Consider the following 7,427-nt stretch of genomic DNA (forward strand, 5'->3'; position numbering starts at 1 on the left):
GATAGTGTTTAAAATAAAGATCCATGTGTCCGCCGCCCCCCCACCCCCTGTGCGCCCCCCCCGCTGGTCAGAAAATACTCACCCGGATCCCCCGTCGGCAGTCGCTCCTTCCTGGTCTGGCCGCGGCTTCTCTACTGTATGCGGCCGATTACACTCATGAATATGTGGCTCCATCTCCAATAGGGGCGGAGCCGCCTATTCATGAGTGTAAATGAGCGGCCCCACGTGACCGCATACAGTAGGAGGCGCGGCCAGACCAGGAAGGAGCGACAGCCGACGGGGGACCCGGATAAGTATTTTCTGACCAGCGGGGGGGCGCACAGGGGGTGGGGGGGCGGCGGACACATGGATCTTTATTTTAGGCCGGTTTCACACGTCAGTGGCTCCGGTACGTGAGGTGACAGTTTCCTCCCGTACCGGAGACACTGACACACGTAGACCCATAAAAATCAATGCATCTGTTCAGATGTCATTGATTTTGTGCGGACCGTGTGCGGACCGTGTCTCCGTGTGCCAAACACGGAGACATGTCAGTGTTCGTGGGAGCGCACGGATTACACGGACCCAATAGAGTCAATGGGTCCGTGTAAAACACGCACCTCACACGGACATTCTCCGTCTGGGGTCCGTGTGGCGTGCCGGAGACAGCGCTACAGTAAGCGCTGTCCCCCCCACATGGTGCTGAAGCCGCGATTCATATCTTCCCTGTAGCACCGTTTGCTACAGAGAAAATATGAATGATAGTGTTTAAAATAAAGATCCATGTGTCCGCCGCCCCCCCACCCCCTGTGCGCCCCCCCACCCCCTGTGCGCCCCCCCGCTGGTCAGAAAATACTTATCCGGGTCCCCCGTCGGCAGTCGCTCCTTCCTGGTCTGGCCGCGCCTCCTACTGTATGCGGCCGATTACACTCATGAATATGTGGCTCCACCTCCAATAGGGGCGGAGCCGCCTATTCATGAGTGTAAATGAGCGGCCCCACGTGACCGCATACAGTAAGCCCCGGCCAGACCAGGAAGGAGCGACTGCCGACGGGGGATCCGGGTGAGTATTTTCTGACCAGCGGGGGGGGCGCACAGGGGGTGGGGGGGCGGCGGACACATGGATCTTTATTTTAAACACTATTCTTCATATTTTCCCTGCAGCAAACGTTGCTGCAGGGATGATATGAATCGCAGCTTCAGCACCATGCAGAGTGGGTACCACACGCTCCGTGTGGTACCCACTCGCCATACGGGCGGCACACGTGTGCCGCACGTATGGCCTCCGTGAGTTCCCAGGCACACGGACACGGATAACTCCGGTACCGATTTATTCCGGTACCGGAATTATCTGGACGTGTGGGACAGCCCTTAAACACTATTCTTCATATTTTCCCTGCAGCAAACGTTGCTGCAGGGATGATATGAATCGCAGCTTCAGCACCATGCAGAGTGGGTACCACACGCTCCGTGTGGTACCCACTCGCCATACGGGTGGCACACGTGTGCCGCAGGTATGGCCTCCGTGAGTTCCCAGGCACACGGACACGGATAACTCCGGTACCGATTTATTCCGGTACCGGAATTATCTGGACGTGTGGGACAGCCCTAAGGCCGGTTTCACACGTCAGTGGCTCCGGTACGTGAGGTGACAGTTTCCTCCCGTACCGGAGACACTGACACACGTAGACCCATAAAAATCAATGCATCTGTTCAGATGTCATTGATTTTTTGCGGACCGTGTGCGGACCGTGTCTCCGTGTGCCAAACACGGAGACATGTCAGTGTTCGTGGGAGCGCACGTTTTACACGGACCCAATAGAGTCAATGGGTCCGCGTAAAACACGGACCTCACACGGACATTCTCCGTCTGGGGTCCGTGTGCGTGCCGGAGACAGCGCTACAGTAAGCGCTGTCCCCCCCACATGGTGCTGAAGCCGGTATTCATATCTTCCCTGTAGCAGCGTTTGCTATAGAGAAAATATGAAGAATAGTGTTAAAAATAAAGATTTAGGTGTCCGCCGCCCCCCCACCCCCTGTGCGCCCCCCCGCTGGTCAGAAAATACTTACACGCTCCTTCCTGGTCTGGCCGCGCCTCCTACTGTATGCGGTCACGTGGGGCCGATCAATTACAATCATGAATAGTCGGCTCCGCCCCTATGGAGGTGGAGCCACATATTCATGAGTGTAAATGATCGGGCCCACGTGACCGCATGCAGGAGAAGCCGCGGCAAGACCAAGAAGGAGCGACAGCCGACGGGGGACCCGGGTAAGTATTTTCTGACCAGCGGGGGGGCGCACAGGGGGTGGGGGGGCGGCGGACACCTAAATCTTTATTTTTAACACTATTCTTCATATTTTCTCTGCAGCAAACGTTACTGCAGAGAGGATATGAATCGCAGCTTCAGCAGCTTCAGCACCATGCAGAGTGGGTACCACACGCTCCGTGTGGTACCCACTCGCCATACGGGCGGCACACGTGTGCCACACGTATGGCCTCCGTGAGTTCCCAGGCACACGGACACGGATAACTCCGGTACCGATTTATTCCGGTACCGGAATTATCTGGACGTGTGGGACAGCCCTAATAATGTCCCTTGTCCTGGCCCTTTTCTTAATAATGTTCCCTGTCTTTGCCCAATCATTTCATAATTTCCCCCTTTTGGTGCTCTTGTCCAACACATTTAAAATAAAATAAACTGTTCCTTCTCTCAGGACGTGCTGCATCCTCTTCCTCCGCCATAGCCGGCCCAGGCTGGTGGGCATGTGCATGGCAGTAATGTTATGCACCATCCACGATGGGCATTCTGTAATTTTCACTGGCCTCTGATAAGCCCATGGCATGTATAGCTATCGCGGTGCAGCGAGCCGGTGGCTCCATGCACCGCAATACATTTCAACTGAACGTGAATCAGAGGTCTCGCATCCAGTTGAAACGTATGATGGAGTCGGTGGGCCTCCCTACTTCATTGGCCTTGTTATGATCGCTTTCTCCACGACCATGATCATCATGCCCCTGCCTTCAACCAAATCCTTCATAAGGGACTTGTAGCTCAGGGCATGAGCAATACATCTGTCCTACATGCTTGTAACGACCTCCTCTGTATTTCTGGCTCTATGTGACTCACGTCGGGGTTGAGGAATAGCTTCTGCCTTGGTAACGCAAGTATATTGCAAGCTTCTGTTTCAATAGGACTTGGATTAAAAAAAGAAAATCATTGGAAAACCCCTTTGGTGGCATCTATGCCCTATTCATACACAACAGAGCGCTGGTTTTACAATGATAATGTCAGCTTTGTGATTTTACAATGCCATATTGTTTTCTTATGACCTTTTTATTATCTCCATTTTAATGTTGCAAAAATCCATTCAGCATAGACATGTTTTACAATATCCTGCCCACTATAAAACAAGGTATCACTTTATGATACAAGGTAATTTCATTCAATAACATACATATAGAAACAAGGGTATAAAAGATGTAGGTTATAATTAAACATCTTTTCAAATCTTTCGAGATTTCAAAATAGGGTTTGGGGCTCATACACATTGGCACATTGGAGTCTATACAGCTCCCATGGAGTCATTCATGCTGCTATAAAGGCTCCATCTGACTGAGCAAAGCACAAAGATATTGCTGCACATGTATGGAGCGCCCGCCAGGGCCGTGGGAATACTCCTTACTGGGCCAGTTTTGAAAGGGATGTGTCAAGGCAGCAGTGACCCGGTCCGTGGCCCTGGGCGTCCAATAAAAGGCTAATTGATGTTAAAGGGGAATAAAGTTTATAGGGGATAGTTCGTGACGCCATCTGTGGTGTTCGGCAATGGATGGCCGACGCTGCGGTACAGGTCCACTGGGACAGTTGGTGATGCAGCAGAGTTGGTACAGCTCTCCACGGGTAGAGCTGGGCCCCAGGGCAGTTATGTTGTTAAATGTGATGGTCGTTGTAGTGCAGGGCAGATGGCGCAGCAATAATTCAGAGGACACAGCAGGGTGCAGTTTTCACAGTTTACTCACAGTTTTTATATGCAGTCCCCAGCCAGGTGCTGTGTCCTACGGGTTTGTGGTCCAGCCAGCTCTCAGGTAATTTGGAGTGCACCTTGCCAGAACCCCGTTCTTATGTTCCTTTCCTGGCCGTCTCTCTGCGCTGGCTTCTACCTCTCCTGCCCTGCGCCTTCACACACAGTGTCCCAAGCCAGCAGCCTCGGATCTTGTTGGGCGACGTCCTCTTGGTCCCCATGATCCTATATGGGGCCCTTTTAGCCAATATGTGTGGATGTGGCTGTGGCACATACAGATACCACAACCTCCAGCTTGCTAGCTGAGCCTTGTAGTTCTCCACTAGTCTTGGGGGCCGGTTCCACCACTGCGACCTGGTCTCTCCACCTAACTACAGTCAGCGTGGATACGGGCCCCACGCGTGGATTGCTCACTACCTGTGCCCCTAGGACCCCTTCTTTCTCTCTTACTCTCTGGAACTTTTCTCACTCTCTTCTCTGGTGTTGGCATGAGCTCCTCACTGCTCAAGTCCCCAGCTCCAACTGTCTAACTCCCTAACTCACTCCTCCCTCTTGTTTCCATGACAACCCTACTTTCTCCACCCACACCCTCTACCTAGTTCTTTCCTGGCCTTGAGAGGTCTGGTGTCGGATGTAAGTGTGTGGTTTCTGGACTATGCCCCCCTCCTTACCCGAGAGCGGAGCACCACACCTCATCCAAGGTGCAGTCCCTCTGTGGCTACAGGACCTCAGGGGCGCCACACGTACATACAAGGTCTAAGAGAGCATGCTGTCTTTTTTTTCTTGGATTCCAAGCAGGAAGCCCAAGGATATGTGCCCACGACGTCTATTTCAGGCAGGCTCCACCTGAAAAAGCTCTTAAAATTTTTAAAAAGAACTAATGTGGCGCCCCAGGGTCCTGGTCGTCACAGAAGCATTGCTTCCCTCATGGGGGAGGTGATGTTACGTTTGGAGGCAAGAAGGGATAACTGTCACCAAGGAAACACAAGCATGCAACATGTTCACACTTCAGGCCACCAGGGGGAGCTTTTGATTCTATTTACTAGGTGACTCCCCTGATATATATGGTAGTTTGTAGGGAAAGTTAGACAGTTCGTGCCAGGAGGCAGACTGGAGCAGTCTGAGGCAGAAGTAGGTGTACGGAGCTGTGTAGCCGCAGTGCTGCAGCTCCTGGGAAGAGATTATATGAAAGCCGAATACATTGCAGTGAGCATGTAGGAGAGAGGAGCACAGGTGAGGAGACCAGTGGGAGACCAGCCACGAGCAGGCTGCCTCCTTCTGAGGCACAGACACCGGTAGCCGGAACACCGAGGACTGTAAGGGACTCCACGACTTACATCAGAGACCGGCAGGACAGCTGAACTGCAAGTTACCTGTCCGCCACACACACCTGAGACACAGTAACACATAGAGCCCGGGGTGTGCTAGAGTCCCTATAAACAGGCTCGAGTTACCTGTCATGCAGGTATTGTCCTATCCTATATGGGGGACAGAGACAATCTGTGAGGACCTTATGTGAAGCCATAGGCAGTAAGGGACTACAACACCATCGCGCTAGAGGAAGGCTTTGATCTCCACCTGGATAAGGGGACTCTTAACTTGCCTCCAAGCCGGCCGGACCCTGCCTGCCCTGTGATCTGGTGCCCTGGACTGTGGCTGCTGAAGTCTTCAGTAAATAAGGTAAAGAGACTGCAAACCTGTGTCCTCGTTCTTCACTGCACTACTCGTCATCTTCCACTTACACATCAGGAGCCCTGGGGATATTGTTGTGGATTCCGCTCTTGGGCTCCCTCCGGTGGTTATAAGTAGCATTTTTGTGAATTCTGCTCTTGGGCTCCCTCCTGTGGTTTTGAGTGGTATGGCTGCTTCTTGGATTTAGCATCAGCAGCTGTTCTCACTGATCGTCTTTCTGGCTCGGCTATATTAGTCTGGCCTTTTCCCTAATTCAATTCCAGTTGTCAATTGTTGAGCTTGGAGTCATGGCTCTCTGAGGATTCCCCTGCCACTCTGACCATTTCAGCAAAGCTAAGTCCTTGCTTGTCTTTTTGCAGTTCACTTGTGGTGGACTTTGTTGTTTGGCATTTTCTATGTTTTGCTCATTTGTCCAGCTTATCAGTATGGATCTATTTAGCTAAGCTGGAAGCTCTGGGCAGCAGAGTTTGCCCTCCACACCTTTAGTCAGGTGTGGAGATTTTTGCATTTCTCTGCGGTGGACTTTTTCTAGTTTTTATTACTGACCGCACAGTTTTCTGTTCTGTACTAATTCTGTCTAGCTAGTAGTGGCCTCCTTTGCTAAATCTTGTTTCATACTACGTATGTCATTTCCTTCTCCTCTCACAGTCATTATTTGTGGGGGGCTGTCCTATCCTTTGGGGATTTTCTCTGAGGCAAGATACCTTTCCTGTTTCTACCTTTAGGGGTAGCTAGTTCTCCGGCTGTGACGAGGTGTCCAGGGAGTGACAGGAACATCCCACGGCTACTGCTAGTGTCTGTGTTAAGATTAGGAACTGCGGTCGGTATAGTTACCACCTGCTCAGAGCTAGTCGCATGTCGCTCCTTAATCACCAGACCATAACAGGATATACTTCACCAGTGGGAAGTTATACCATCTAGCTGCCATAACATCACCCCAGAGGACCCCTTAAAGCAGTGTCGGTCCCCACTGACTGAATACCACAGGTGGCATCACAAACACAAACTTTATTCCCTTTTAAAGACCTTCCCCTTTTACATGGGCGCCCAGGGCCACGGACCGGGTCGCCACTGTGACATCCCCCTGTGAACGCAGGGTCCGGTGCCGGGTACCCCATGGCCCTGGCGGGTGACTCATCTTGGTGTCACAAACAGGATGGACTGACCCAGTAAATCGGGTCATGTGCGCCTGAAAGACTGTGCCTAAACTGTGTGTTATTGAGAGACTGTGTACTGTGAAATACCGCCAAAATTGCCACCAAAACCGCCGCCATTAGAGCACCATGGGGCGTGTTGTCGTGGGCAGAGCTTGGAAAAACGGCGCGAAATTAGTAGCCGCCCCTCACAGATACTACTGTGTTCGAAGGATATGCCCATCAACAAAAGAGATCCACCTCCTAGTCTGGGATGGTGGGGGAATGAGGAGAGATCGGCCAGAGCAGGAAGACGCCGAGGAGAACCTGGTTGGCAAGATAGCGAGCGGAGGTCACCCGGAGGAGGGGGAGGAAGCCCGCAGCTATCCCAGCCAACTGGAGGAGGAAAGGGCCCCGTCGTCACCGATGGACCCGGAGATTCTCGGCGCAGAGCTGGAGAAGCTATGCCATCAGCCCCGGTCAATGACCTATAGTTACCTTCAGTCGCGGTGATGCGCCCCTGCTGGATGTCCTCATATGACGTCGAGCGTGGGAAAAAGTTCCCAGGCTGCAGTTCATGAGGACATCCAGCAGAGGGCGCAT

The sequence above is a fragment of the Ranitomeya variabilis genome, chromosome 4 (assembly GCF_051348905.1).
Source record: "Ranitomeya variabilis isolate aRanVar5 chromosome 4, aRanVar5.hap1, whole genome shotgun sequence".
In the NCBI taxonomy this organism is placed as follows: domain Eukaryota; kingdom Metazoa; phylum Chordata; class Amphibia; order Anura; family Dendrobatidae; genus Ranitomeya; species Ranitomeya variabilis.